The 15,982-nt window shown below is 34.5% G+C and overlaps 1 long non-coding RNA gene across 2 annotated transcripts in view; it reads right to left on the bottom strand.

Moving 5' to 3' along the window:
• LOC129534551 (uncharacterized) overlaps window positions 1-15,982 on the bottom strand; it is a 964,006-nt gene that overhangs the window by 336,524 nt on the left and 611,500 nt on the right. The window contains exon 7 of one of the 2 annotated variants that reach the window (XR_010134328.1): window positions 10,137-10,225. The exons of the other annotated variant lie outside the window; for it this stretch is intronic. This is a non-coding gene — a long non-coding RNA (uncharacterized lncRNA). The remainder of the gene's footprint in view (window positions 1-10,136; window positions 10,226-15,982) is intronic. 2 annotated transcript variants of the gene reach the window in all.

The following is a 15,982-nucleotide window of genomic DNA, read 5'->3' as shown; positions in this document are numbered from 1 at the left end:
TGTATTTGAGAAATAGTCAGCCTTCTACTGTATACAGATTATTTTTAGGGCAACGAAAGACAAAGGAAAAAAATCAAGTCATCTCTATTAGATACCTAAAAAAACAATTAATTTTTCATGAAACATTCTGTAATTCCTTTCCTTTCTATAGTTTTATCTCATATATGCACATACACACACTGAATAATTTAAAAAACCAAGTCAATATCCAGGAATTGAACTCAGCTCTGCACCAAGCGGACGTAATAGACATCTACAGAACTCTGCACCCCAAATCAACAGAATATACATTTTTTCAGCACCACACCACACCTATTCCAAAATTGACCACGTACTTGGAAGTAAAGCACTCCTCAGCAAATGTAAAAGAACAGAAATTGTAACAAACTGTCTCTCAGACCACAGTGCAATCAAACAAGAACTCAGAATTAAGAAACTCACTCAAAACTGCTCAACTACATGGAAACTGAACAACCTGCTTCTGAATGACTAGCGGCTACATAACGAAATGAAGGCAGAAATAAAGATGTTCTTTGAAACCAACGAGAACAAAGACACAACATACCAGAATCTCTGGGACACATTCAAAGTAGTGTGTAGAGGGAAATTTATAGCACTAAATGCCCACAAGAGAGAGCAGGAAAGATCTAAAATTGACACCCTAACATCACAATTAAAAGAACTAGAGAAGCAAGAGCAAACACATTCAAAAGCTAGCAGAAGGCAAGAAATAACTAAGATCAGAGCAGAAATGAAGGAAATAGAGACACAAAAAACCCTTCAAAAAATTAGTGAATCCAGGAGCTGGTTTTTTGAAAAGATTAACAAAATTGATAGACCGTTAGCCAGACTAATACAGAAGAAAAGAAAGAAGAATCAAACACACGCAATAAAAAATGATAAAGGGGATATCACCACCGATCCCACAGAAATATAGACTACCATCAGAGAATACTATAAACACCTCTATGCAAATACACTAGAAAATCTAGAAGAAATGGATAAATTCCTCGACACATACACCATCCCAAGACTAAACCAGGAAGAAGTTGAATCTCTGAGTAGACCAATAACAGGCTCTCAAATTGAAGCAATAATTAATAGCTTACCAACCAAAAAAAGTCCAGGACCAGATGGATTCACAGCTGAATTCTACCAGAGGTACAAGGAGGAGCTGGTACCATTCCTTCTGAAACTTATTCCAATCAATAGAAAAAGAGGGAATCCTCCCTAACTCATTTTATGAGGCCAGCATCATCCTGATACCAAAGCCTGGCAGAGACACAACAAAAAAAGAGAATTTTAGACCAATATCCCTGATGAACATTGATGCAAAAATCCTCAATAAAATACTGGCAAACCGAATCCAGCAGCACATCAAAAAGCTTATCCACCATGATCAAGTGGGCTTCATCCCTGGGATGCAAGGCTGGTTCAACACATGCACATCAATAAACGTAATCCAGCATATAAACAGAACCAACGACAAAAACCACAGGATTATCTCAATAGATGCAGAAAAGGCCTTTGACAAAATTCAACAACCCTTCATGCTAAAAACTCTCTATAAATTAGGTATTGATGGGATGTATCTGAAAATAATAAGAGCTATCTATGACAAACCCACAGCCAATATCATACTGAATGGGCAAAAACTGGAAGCATTCCCTTTGAAAACGGGCACAAGACACAGATGCCCTCTCTCACCACTCCTGTTCAACATAGTGTTGGAAGTTCTGGCCAGGGCAATCAGGAAGGAGAAAGAAATAAAGGGTGTTCAATTAGGAAAAGACGAAGTCAAATTGACCCTGTTTGCAGATGACATGATTGTATATCTAGAAAACCCCATTGTCTCAGCCCAAAATCTCCTTAAGCTGATAAGCAACTTCAGCAAAATCTCAGGATACAAAATCAATGTGCAAAAATCACAAGCATTCTTATACACCAATAAGAGACAAACAGAGAGCCAAATCATGAGTGACCTCCCATTCACAATTGCTTCAAAGAGAATAAAATACCTAGGAATCCATCTTACAAAGGATGTGAAGGACCTCTTCAAGGAGAACTACAAACCACTGCTCAATGAAATAAAAGAGGATACAAACAAATGGAAGAACATTCCATGCTTATGGGTAGGAAGAATCAATATTGTGAAAATGGCCATACTGCCCAACATAATTTATAGATTCAATGCCATCCCCATCAAGCTACCAATGACTTTCTTCACAGAATTGGAAAAAACTACTTTAAAGTTCATATGGAACCAAAAAAGAGCCCGCATGGCCGAGTCAATCCTAAGCCAAAAGAACAAAGCTGGAGGCATCACGCTACCTGACTTCAAACTATACTACAAGGCTACAGTAACCAAAACAGCATGGTACTGGTACAAAAACAGAGATATAGATCAATGGAACAGAACAGAGCCCTCAGAAATAATGCCACATATCTACAACTATCTGATCTTTGACAAACCTGACAAAAACAAGCAATGGGGAAAGGATTCCCTATTTAATAAACGGTGCTGGGAAAACTGGCTAGCCATATGCAGAAAGCTGAAACTGGATCCCTTCCTTACACCTTATACAAAAATTAATTCAAGATGGATTAAAGACTTAAATGTTAAACCTAAAACCATAAAAACCCTAGAAGAAAACCTAGGTAATACCATTCAGGACATAGGCATGGGCAAGGACTTCATGTCTGAAACACCAAAAGCAATGGCAACAAAAGCCAAAATTGACAAATGGGATCTAATTAAACTAAAGAGCTTCTGCACAGCAAAAGAAGCTACCATCAGAGTGAACAGGCAACCTACAGAATGGGAGAAAATTTTTGCGATCTACTCATCTGACAAAGGGCTAATATCCAGAATCTAAAATGAACTCAAACAAATTTACAAGAAAAAAACAACCCCATTTGCAAGTGCGCGTAGGATATGAACAGACACTTCTCAAAAGAAGACATTTATGCAGCCAAAAGACACACGAAAAAATGCTCATCATCACTGGCCGTCAGAGAAATGCAAATCAAAACCACAATGAGATACCATCTCACACCAGTTAGAATGGCGATCATTAAAAGTCAGGAAACAACAGGTGCTGGAGAGGATGTGGAGACATAGGAACACTTTTACACTGTTGGTGGGACTGTAAACTAGTTCGACCATTGTGGAAGACAGTGTGGCAATTCCTGAGAGATCTAGAACTAGAAATACCATTTGACCCAGCCATCCCATTACTGGGTATATACCCAAAGGATTATAAATCATGCTGCTATAAAGACACACGCACACGTATATTTATTGCGGCAGAATTCACAATAGCAAAGACTTGGAACCAACCCAAATGTCCAACAATGATAGAGTGGTTTTAGAAAATGTGGCACATATACACCATGGAATAGTATGCAGCCATAAAAAATGATGAGTTCATGTCCTTTGTAGGGACATGGATGAAGCTGGAAACCATCATTCTCAGCAAACTATCGCAAGGACAAAAAACCAAACACTGCATGTTCTCACTCATAGGTGGGAACTGAATAATGAGAACGCATGGACACAGGAAGGGGAACATCACACACCGGGGCCTGTTGTGGGGTGTGGGGAGGGGGAAAGGATAGCATTAGGAGATATACCTAACGTTAAATGACGAGTTAATGGGTGCAGCACACCAGCATGTCACATGTACACATATGTAACAAACCTGCACGTTGTGCACATGTATCCTAAAACTTAAATAATAAAAAAAAAGTCAAATTGGTTATCTTAAATTGCAGAACAACTCATTACAAAGAGTTACAACACTCTCCTCTTTTATTCAAGTGTCTTTGAAATAGATAAAAAATGTCAACTGGTTTGATCATGAGAAAGGAAGACAAAACAACAAAAAAATTTTAAAAAGGAAAAATTCTGACAATATGAATTTATTTGTTTTCAATTAATGTGTATTATAAAGCTGTTTATTTAGAGGACTTGCTACATATTAACTTTTCTGAAGTCATGAGTAAAAATGTGAACCACAGTTGAGAAATAGTCACTCCTCAAATTAAAGATTTTGGGGAGGGGGCAGATAAACCTAATGAATTAAACATATGTTACCATTTGAAAAATACTAACGTGTGTTTGTTGTTTGCTTAAATAAACAATAAAATACAAAAGGAGTGTAGGTCGTATGCCTAAGGCAGTGAAACAAGGTAAAGAGTGGTGTTCTGGGAACTGCTAGTAATATGAATGGTGTGAATGCTGAAGTCAGGAAATATTTGCACTGCCTTTTCCTATTCCCCTTTTCTTTTAGTCTTTGATGGATATACAATAATTATATTTTATAAGAATGTCAGTGGTGACGGAAGTGCTTCTCCTAATGCAGAGGCTGTAAAGCTATCAGAAGAGCTTTAAGCAAATGTTATCTGTTTTACAGAAGAAATCAATTACCCGCAGATTGTTTAAACCAGTGACAGGCATGGTAAGGAATAAAATGTGTTAAGTAGAAAAGTTACAGCCATCAACATGTAAGGAATTACATGATATATGAAAGCAATCACTTGTTCAATTTACCTTCAAAACTAAAACAAGCTCTTTGGCATTGGAAATAAGCATGAACCTCTCTCTGAAAAGGGAACAATTTCTAACTCAATGGAAAAAGTACTGTATAAATTTTAGCCAGCAATAGTGTTATTAGGAGCATACAACCACGTTTTCAGAGATAAAGTATGTGAACTATTTAACATACTTATGTCAAAGTAGGCATCAGTTTGTCTTCATCTTCCTGCAGTTCAGCATTATGTAATTTTCCAGATATGCTTGGAATAAAAGGAGTCTGCCAGAAAATGCTCCATACTTTATAACATGCCTTATATTCATATCAAACTGCAAATAATTTTACTACTCCATTAAAACTATCCTAATATATTTAAGTTCTAATATTGTTATCTGTTGATAACACACATTTTATTATTATTGGCAGAAACAAATCCAGAAGTTGACCTTTTTCTTCTGCTTAAAGAAGAGAAATAAATGTATCAAAGAAGCCCTGACAGTTCTAATGCAGGACATCATGCTTCAGATACTCATCAAAACTGTTACTCAGGTGGAGCTGACATCTTGCTCATGAAACAAGGTCACAATTTTTAGTTCTTTTTCCTATCAGTTATTCAGGAATTTTTGCATCATATAAATGAAATTTTAAAATGAATTAATTCAAATCACATGTAACATAAAAAAGTGATTTCTCAATATTGCAAAAACAGAATCATTTTACCAGATGTGCTATTAGAGACATCAGAACATAACCATCATATTTCCGTGAGTGTCACTGTGTGCAATGACAGCCATGATGAGAGATACCTGCCTAATGAAGAACTTATGTTTTTCTTTTTACTTTCTTCTTTTTTTAAAACTGAGAAGTGTTTAGAAGAATTTGATCACATGATCTTTTAATAGAATCAGAAGTAATATACCAGCTGGTGCATATCATTCTTTTATGATATTCTAAGGGAGAGTTCTATTCTGATTTAATTTTCTTGGGAATAAAATATGTATATTCAGATTTCATGCAAGTCAATTGTCCTTAATGGACAAATGCTAATGATAAATTTAAAGTACAACATTTTTGGAACATTTGTAAGTTAAAAATTTTAAGAAGAGTCATACTAGTCATTTTTTATCCACACTAACACAGAAAACAATATTGTGAAAATTCCCAAATGAAAGACATTGTTATCGCTTTTTCCTCTGCAAGATTATCAGGTTGATAAAACGATGTCCTACTGATTATTCACCACAGACCTTCCAGCAGGATAATGCATTCTTAAAATATGAACTTGAAACTAAAATATTAAATATGCATTTCCTCCTCCTATAGGACATGTTGAACTGCCACATGCTGTTGGTGAGAATGACCCATAAGTGTTGGATTTTCTCCCCCTTGCTCTTCTTTTCCAGAAACAGTTAGTGCGGCGTGCAGTGAACCAAATCAACAATGTGATTCAAGCTGTCTCCGTAGCTTCTTGGCAAAAGAAAGGATAAACTATAAAAACTCCCCTCCTACAGCTTTCAGCTCTTGCTTCCCACACTTTAACATCTTCTGTCACCTCTGGCGCTGTTACTGACCCATGCTAAGCTAAACTAAAGGATGATAAGTTTGCTGCCTCTGCCCTTGTCCTGAGGGGCTGCACATTATCCTATCAAGTATCAGTAGCCATTTCTGTGGGATATTTGTCACCCCACGAAGGCCTTTGGAACAAATGAAATGGGCAGCGAATTACAAAAATGTCATTCTCTAAAGGAAATGGATGAAGGCTTTTGTTCTCCAGTAATAAATAGATACCATAGGCTTATAACACTATTTTTATATTAAATTTGACAGGGTTACTATTTCTAGCTCATTACGGGAACAGCTTGAAAACTATTTCTTTCTGTACTTTAAAAAATAATGCTGCTTCCCCCTTTTCTTCCTAGTAATAAATATAAACAGTATCTGGCAATAGATACTGGAAATCATAGACCATGATTAATTTGAAGTAACTTTTGCTAATGTTTGTTTTAAAAACATACAAAAACCATTTTTAGGGAGAGATTTTGAGACTATAAATGAATTATGTAAGAGGTACCTATTAATGCATTTTAAAAGTCTGATTTATATGTATTCCTTCTTTCTTTATAAATCACAAATATATTACTTCCTTTTCTCACTTTTCTCACACATTATGGTTTTACAGGGCACTGTGATAAATATGCCATAGACAAAGGTCAAGCAAAGGATAATAACTCAATTCCTTAAATGAAAGCTTCGAAGTAAATCCTCTGTGTTTAACAGCAGTATACAGGGGTCAAGATGACAATGTCCCAGACTTGAGAATAAAATGTGTGTTAATATCTTTGAGCATCAGTACATTTGTTAAATGGGTATACTTGGACTGACATACTTAGGTTTTCTTTGAAGTAGAACTTTAGCGAGATACCTAATTCATGATAATAAATTAAATACCACCACATATTTTTAAGTAGACTTAGATTGTGTAGTGTATCAGGTTGAACTGAGTATTTTCATGGTAATTATAAACTATTTCCAATAAAATAGGCATCTTTCTTCTACAGCTTTACCTACACAATGATTGTGGAATTGAGCTACCTTTTACTTACTACACTTATTTTGCTAAATAAAATTTGTAAAATAAAGTATTAAAAATAATTCATTGGAATTTTTTAGTGATAGTTAATTTGGCCCATTAATGTATTGATGAAGACTGTTAATAGTTGTGAAAATTATTTAATAGTGAAACAAATGATCTAGACTCAGATTTTCTGATTTTACATCTTAATCATAGCATCTGGGTTGACATATAATGTTGAATGTCTTAAGTTTAGTCAGTATATATGTCCATATTTTTACAGAATTGATTAGCAAAAAGAGTAAAAACTGGTCAAACCAATTCTAATTTTCAATTTTTTAATTTTTCTTTGCTTCTTAACATGAGAATGCATGCCCAGCTTTGTGAACTCTCTGATTGTATAAGCTGCGATAAAGGCACTAAGGAAGCCAAAAGTTCTACAAAAAATATCAAAGCATGTCAGTCCACATCTATCCCTTTAACACATGTATTGAGGCTCAAGGGTAATAATGTACATTTTAATTTTTAGCCAGATCACTGTCATCTTGACTCCTGTATACTGCTGTGAGCTACCCAATACCCATCCTCTAGTGTCTTACTTCTGACAAATGAGTCTCCATTTCTTGAACTAAGAACTCTTTATCCTTAAACATTTAACTTCCTTGGCCAAAGCTAGTTAGTGATTCTTCCATAATAAGAGAGGGGAACGTGTTTGAAAAATACATTGGAAGAAAACTATAAGAACAATATCTATTTTGAAGAATGAGCTTTTCTCAAAAAATGAAGTCTAAAAAAGAAAACCCCATTTTTCTTTGCAAGTGGAAAATGATGACTGGTGTTCTCCATGTTTATGTCACACGTATAACTGCTAAATCAAATATGGTAGATTAAAAAGACTTTCATTAATTGAAAAATTATTAAAACATTGTAGTTGGTTATCCAGAAAGTTGGAGTGATTTCTTTTCTGTTGATCTTTAAAAACAGAGTAGACTTCATTCTATATTATTTTATATGTGCTGTCTCATCCACAAGAAATGAAATGTAGAGTATATATGATCATTTTGTCATCTGAATACTTATTTAAAATTTGGCTTCTATGTTTACTTCACTTTTCAATTCAAGATATTTCTCAAAGGCCACCAGTTTTCTCTTATCCCATGTAAAGAACATTTTTAAATAAATTGATTTTTATCTCCTTGATTTGTATTCTTTAACGTAATCAACAGGTTTAAAACTGAGCTTCTTATTTCCCAAAATATCTTCCTCCTGATTTCCTCATTGTTACACCCTAGGAGGCAGTAAACAGAAACCCAGAGCACATAAGTGGTATTGTGGGAAAGACCATAGGAAAGAATGCTATACTTTCTTCTAAGAAAAAAAAAGAAATGACAATAAGCAAAAAGAAATGAGTTTCCCCACCTACTGGTGAAAATGAAGATTGTTCAGCCACATTTGAGACAAGGACTTCATTTCAGAGTAAAAAATCAGATATGAAACTGTATAGACCAGCAAGATATGAAACTGTACAGACCAGCAACCACTTGACAGCCTGTGGAGCCTATAAGAGCAGAGAGAAGGGCAAAAAGTGTATGGCGGCTGCAAAGCGGTGGTGGCCTAATGAAAGACTTTCTATATCCAGGGCTTTCTTTATCTAGTTGACTGCTTGATGGGCACCCAGGATTGGCAGAACAGGGTGGGGACTAGGAGCAGTTCAGTGTATTTTAGCAGTTCTTTGATAAGTTAATGAATTAGTGATCTTTTTGTGAATTAAATAAGTTACTCTGAGATAAGAGAACCTGTCTTTATATGCCATGTTTTATGGCAGAGAGGGCAGAAAAAGTTACAATATAGCAATCTGGGAATGTTTTACAAAATGAATCACTTGGAAAACTTATTTTTATTAGTGTCAGATCATTTACATCAGAGACACTTGTGGCACTTGAACATTTAATATGACTAAATCTAGCTAATTATTCTTCAATATATGAGAAGAGGAAATATATGGAAAACATAAAAAGAAAACAATAATTTAGAGTTTGAAGAACTAAATTTCCTAGAATAATCGAGTCTAAAGAAAAAATATACTTTTTCTTGTTCTTCTTTTTAACAAATGAGAAGAATAGCAGGTTAAATTAGACTTTCTTTCATAAAACAGCTATTAAAACATTGTAGAAATTTTCTCTAAGTTTGAGTAACTTCCTTTTATGTTGATCCTTAAAAGTAGAATAAACTGTATCCTATTTAGTAAATTCTCTTCTGTCTCATTATGCACACTTTCCCTTTCAGCTCCTGTGTAGTCAGTTAGCTAGTCTTCTTAATTTAGATTTTTCAATATTTCTAGTATCCATACATAATTTTAAATTTCTATCACTTTTATTCTAGCTTAGGTCCTCAGTCTCTTTCTTTCTTAAATAGATTGCTTCCAAAAAAAAAAAAAAAAAGACATCCAAAAGTGTTAGGCTCACCTCCACTCTCTCTCCACTCCTACTGTGCAGCATTATAAATGAGTCTTCATAAATTCTCCCCCACCCAACAAGCCTCGAAACAGTATAGTATGACATTCAGACTACTGCATCTCTCATGATCTTGGTGAACTTGGCCAGGTTGCTTAATATCTCCAATACTTTGTTTATTCAGAAAAGCAGGAGAGGCTGGGTGCAGTGGCTCACATCTATAATCCCAGCACTTTGAGAGACTGAGGCGGTTGGATCACCTGAGGTCAGGAATTCAAGATCAGCCTGGCCAACATGGTGAAACCCAGTCTCTACTAAAAATACAAAAATTAGCCAGGTGTGGTGTTATGCACCTGTAGTCCCAGCTACTTGGAAGGCTGAGGCAGGAATTGCTCAGCAGGAATTGCTTGAGTCCGGGAGGCGGAGGTTGGAATGAGCCTAGCTCATGCCACTGCACTCCAGCCTGGGCAACAGAGCGAGACTCTATCTAAGAAACAAAACCGAAACAAAAATGCAGGAGTAATAATATAGTAAATAGTACTTCCTTCAAACTCTTGATATTTTGAAAGTACTTACATTTTTTGTAAAACAAATTCCAAGCTTTTGGTCATAGTAAGTGCCCTTCCAAGACAGAGACGTTTGGTAGATGTGTTACCTAAAAACACCTAAACAATATGAAATGCAAAATATGTTATCTGTGGAATATGTTGACATTTAGAACATGTATTCAATATTATTTAAAAACTTTTACTTCTAAAATGATTTATTTTTCTTTAAAATCATTGTATACACTAGCTTTATCACTTTATATTTATATGCATATGTTATATAAGTGGTTTGAAAGTATAAGTGGTTTAAAAATCATGTACATTGGAATGGATCTAGGTGACTTCTTTCTATACATTGTTTTCTAAAAAGATGGAACTAACAGGTGTTTATGGAATCTGGGAACCGTTTTAACTAAGACATTCAAGAATTAGTGAGATACTCTAAACACAGCTACTTTAAATGCCTTTTTTTATAGCAACATCAGTATCATTTTCGTTAAGAACACTGTAACTACTGCATTTACTCATTCCTGGGGAATAATCATGAAGGTTGATTTTTATTGTCATCTTAATTTTCAGATGATAATATTAAAGTGGAACCACAAACTAATGCTGTTAATAACATCTAGTAAAATGAAATGTCGTTTAAACCCATAATGCACAATTTTAAAAGGGAAGCAAACTACTGATTTTAAATGGTGGGGCATGTATTGATAAAAGTTGGCTCAAATGACTAATCTTTTTAAAGTTTACTTTCCAAATATAACTTTCAGCTTCCACACAGCAGCTATCATTGGTTAAAATTGCTTTGCAAGGTCAGCCATAAAATGTGTATTATATATACATTTAATATAAACAGAATTCTTCAAGTCATAATATATTAATTAGCTACATGATAGAGCAAGGCATGATTAGATTACTTATCGAACTAATTTAATTTGCACAGTGGCAGCTAATTTAAAGGAAGCATTCTGTTTTCAAGCTTGTTTTTAGAAATTGTTATGTAAAAATTATTAATCTGGGATTTGAAAACAATCTTTCTCCCTCTCTTTCAGAAAGATAATTTGTGATAGAGTACTTCTATATTTGGTAGCTAGAGACAGAAATTTTTTTAAGGATAAGAATAAACTAGATGATGAAAAACCTTTGGAATAATGTGAATCCTACTTCCTAAGATTAGCATCAGATTTCTATCTCTTTATACGCTTTTCAGGATCTTTTTGAAATCAATGGGAGATCTATTCATTAGGGTGGGAGAAAATACACATAAAGTGTGTTGCTGAGATATACTCAGAACAAATAAATGGAAACTAAATCCCACTTCCCACAGCCAAACATGTTTGTTTCTATACTCATCTATCCCTAAGAAGCAAATATTCCACTGGGTCCTAAAAAGCAGATCAGAGACAGAGTAAAGTAATAAAGGTCCTTGATCCAAATAGCAAAGTGGGCCTAAACTAAACTATTACACATAAAGACAGGGTGGAAAAAGTATTTACCAGATTACTAATACATTTTGAGACTGATGTAAAAATGGCCATGAAGAGGCTCATTGAAAAGAACACATAACCCAATTGCTTTAATGCTGACAGATAAGGAACAAAACTTTGTCACATAAGAGAGCTCCAACTGAAGATAAAACTATTCCACAGTTGTTGCAGATATATTTTACAACATGCCTAATCAAATAATAATATCCAGAATCCAAATATTTCAGTGAGTTCAGCAGTGGAAGTGAACAGTAAAAGAAATAGAAGGAAATATGAAACCTCTTCTTCATTAAAATTTAGTTATAGATGCATAAGGTAAAATATATTCCAATTCAACAAGCATTATTGTCCTCACCAATCCGTGATCACCCTGTTACTGGTATGGCTCTCATATTCTAACCATAAATGATTCAGGAATAAACAAATTTGTTGATCACTTTTATCAAACAGACATTTGCTCAATTAGAAGCCATGCTGTCCACATGATATGTGTACCTTGAATAGTTCTCCAATGAAGAAACCAGTATATAATAACTGTACAGGCAAAGCTCTGAGCCACATTTCAGTTATCAGAGATTTATTATTTTGTGCCAGGAATTATTCAGCCTCAATTACATCCTATGTGGTTAGTATACTTCTTCACCAAACAAAATCACCAAAATTTAGCTATGAAAACATCAGTTTCTAATGTATAAGATTCCCACTGATGATTTTAGCCAAAGGTATAAAACCACTGGCCACTCAATCCCATATAACTCATAATATAAGCATAGGTGTATTCTTCGCAGACAAGAATTTCAGTTCACATATTCAGGAATGGTGAAATGTATTAATTATGTTCTGGTTTAAATTTGTATTCTCTTAAGTAAAAAATTATGCCTTAAGGGCCTCAATTTAATAGAAACTATTTAAGCTTCACATATACATATGTTTTTCCTTCTGTGTTTTATGTTTCATACTACAATAAAGAAAAACGAAATACTTTAGAATTAATTTAACAAATAAAAGGATAAAGCCCTGAAATTTAAGTAGAAACACTGTCACTGCTTTATCTGTTTTTTTTTTTTTTTTTCCTTGCTGGAGTTACTATCTCAAGTTCACACTTTGATGTTGAAGTACAGAAACTATTTAGCTTAAAGTGAAATGATTAAAGTAATTAATAATATGGAATTGGTATAATTAATGTGAACAAAAAAACGCTGATATTCTCATGTGATTTGTAAAACAAACAGATTTTATCGATAATTTCAAAAGAAGCTATTTCAGAATGTTTTGGAAAACTGCAGAATCCTTAAAATGATCATGTGTCTATGCAAAGTGGTGGCTCAGATCTACAAGTTTAAATTTAAAATAGGACATTATTGTTACCCTCACACACATATTTTGATATTTAATAATTTAAGATTGCATTTTCTTCCATATTCTTTTAACAGACCACATGTCTTTTGTTTGTTTTTCTATTATCTCATATGTGTTAGTAGGTGAATCACATAAGAAGAAATTTATTTCTCCTTCACCTGTTTATATCTAGAGGAAAATGATAAGGTAAAAGCAAGGAGTAAAATAGAAGAAAGGAAAAAAATGTGTGTGTTGTGAATAAAGAAGAAAATAAAAATATAAGCAAGAAACCTAATAAGCCTCCATAAATCAAGCATCTTGACTAGCATACCCACTTCTTATTTTTCTTTTCTTTTCTTCATTTATTTTATTGTCAAAATGATTATTTATGCTGCCTAGTCATTCATACTTCTTATTCCTTATGTCCTACACTACACCAGTCTGGCTATTTGCCATGCACTAAAATTCTGGATTCTGCATTAATTAAAAAAACTTTTGCTATTTTGCTTCCTAAATTAATTCTCAAGTCTGATACTTCAGTTCTCCTCATCTCCCCAATTACGTTGAAGTAAAAATAAGATTTACAATGGTTAAAATACAAAAAACTAATTCTTCCCAAAATGAATTATCAAAAGGCTTGACGAAATAACTGGATTTTAATTTTTAACAGTAGCTTACAACTGCCTATCTTATACCTTTCCATAGAAAACTCACAAACGGGAATTTTCCATATGTTCTATAGCCTCATGAAGGCATTTGGTTAACTAAAAAAGAATCATCTCATGAATGGTGCGGAAAATGAGTACAATGATTTTTGCCAAGGGAGCAGCAACTCCAGGATCTTTCAAAGTAGCAGCGAGTGGAGAACATGAAGTATGCTACCCATGGCCTTGACCAGGTTCATTCAAGGCAACCCAGGAGGCATGAAATTTCAGACACCAAACTATGTTCAGTTGGATACCTGATATGACTGAAGTGACCACGCTACTACGTGTTCTGGCTCTCTGAGCAGCTTATTTCATCAATTTGCTACTTGTAGGCTTTGAATTGTGCCTGGCACCAAATCAATGCCCAATAAATCTATGAGAATAAATTTTGATCAGAAGCATGCAGTCATCAAGAAACAACCCTTTGCTTGATGTTGAAGAATTCAGTTATCATTTTCACCAACCAGATGCACCCAGAACAATCAAAATACTTCACTTTGAGAGGCTTTGATAACAAACTAGAACTCTGAGGAATGCTCTTTATTGGACCGACTTTTGACTCAGGAGGAAAAAAAAAAGCCTAATTAATGAACTCAGAAAAAATGAAGACAAAAGAAACATAAAATGAACATATGGCCTTTTCCATGATACATGCTGTTATTTTACCTGTCTTCTATTACTCTTATGTGTTATTCATCTTTCTTCCAGATTTGCATATTTCTCCATTTATACATAGGGAATTGGGGACTTTTAAAAGTTTTTCCCTGTCTCTGATGGATTGGACGATGTTTGCAATTCTAGGAGACATCTGATTATTCTTTCAAAATAAATTTATCAGAAGGAATTTTGTTCTCTAAAATTATTGTGATTCCAGAATTATCTTCTGCTCTTCTGCTAATAGATCTCCTATCATTGTTTGGTTAATTTATTGGGAAGAAAATTGACATCCTGATGTAATCTTCTTTGTCCTGTGTTTTCCCAACCATGGTCATTATGGGAAAGGGTGACGGGAGAAAGGGCTGGGAAAGAGGGAGCCCTAATGTTAAAGCTAAAGTTAATGTTAAATTTCAAAGAAGAAACTTTAACTTCTCCCTAATATTAAGAACACTGAGAATTAATACTCACTTTTTTTTTTTTTTATCAATCTGTCTGAATTCTAGCTATTCCAAACTCTACTTTTCAAGTTCAGAGAAAAAAATTTTTTTAAACTCATTTGGGACATCAACTATTGTAACTGTTGTTATTTTTAAGATCTGTTTAGCCATTAAGCTACATTACAGTAAATGCAAATATATGAAGAAGAAATGTAAGTTTTTATTATTAAGAATAAAACAATAAGAAACTCCTGAAGTAAATAAGTTAGGCTGTTTCCATCCTAAAGGATGAGCAGCTAGCTTTCCTACCCACTAATGAGCTATTTTTGACCTGACTAAAACATTTCAGTATCCCTCTCATGTCTACTCATCCACAAAGGCTTCCCCCACCCCCATACCATTCCCATCCAATGGGCTGTGTGCCTGATCTGCATGCAATATTGTCCGCCAGCATGAACGATTTACAATGGGCACTTTATTTCTATAATTTAAAAGAAAGAGAGAGAGAGAGGGAAGGAAACAACTCCTGATGGAAAATATCATTTTTTCCTTTCTAATGGATAAGTAATAACCAGGAGATTTCTGAAAAGCTGTCCGGGGTGCCTGTCAATGCTGGCAAAATTTCTGGCCCAGAGAAATATATTCACAAACAGCCCCTGTGATTATGACTTACAGGCCCCTTTGGAGAAAGCTGCTCAGAGAAGAAGCAGAGAAATTATAAAACTAGTCTAAATACTTGGCATGTAGAATTCACTATCCATCCATACATATAGTTTTGTGCAAAATAAAATATATGTTTGAATAAAGCTCAAAACAACATATATGAAATATATGGTTACAAGAATTCCACAATGAAATGCCATTTCAAAAGATGCCAAAGGGCTGGAAATCAGCAAATGGATGTAAATTAGATCAGGCTTTGGCACCTTGCAAATCCATATTCCCATCAGCCCCAATCCTTGTGCTCCAATTTAACTTGATTCTGAAGATCCTCTTTGTGGTTTGATTTGGAACCTATTTCCTCTCTTTTGAGATGAGAACAATAAGGGAGGGGAGAAAGAGTATGTGAAGAAAGGTAACAACAATTTACTTGAATTAGGGATCATTTTGCTTCATGTTCCCTTTCAGTCCCTCCTGCCCTTGCATAGATCTTGGCAATGGTTGCTGTTTCAGTGCCAATTTAGTAAAGGCAGTGGGCATCATGCTGGAGTAGAGAGGAACAGCATAATGTCTCCAAACGGGAAC

This window comes from Gorilla gorilla, chromosome 5 (genome assembly GCF_029281585.2).
Source record: "Gorilla gorilla gorilla isolate KB3781 chromosome 5, NHGRI_mGorGor1-v2.1_pri, whole genome shotgun sequence".
NCBI lineage: Eukaryota > Metazoa > Chordata > Mammalia > Primates > Hominidae > Gorilla > Gorilla gorilla.
This window is presented reverse-complemented; position numbering and strand designations above follow the sequence as displayed.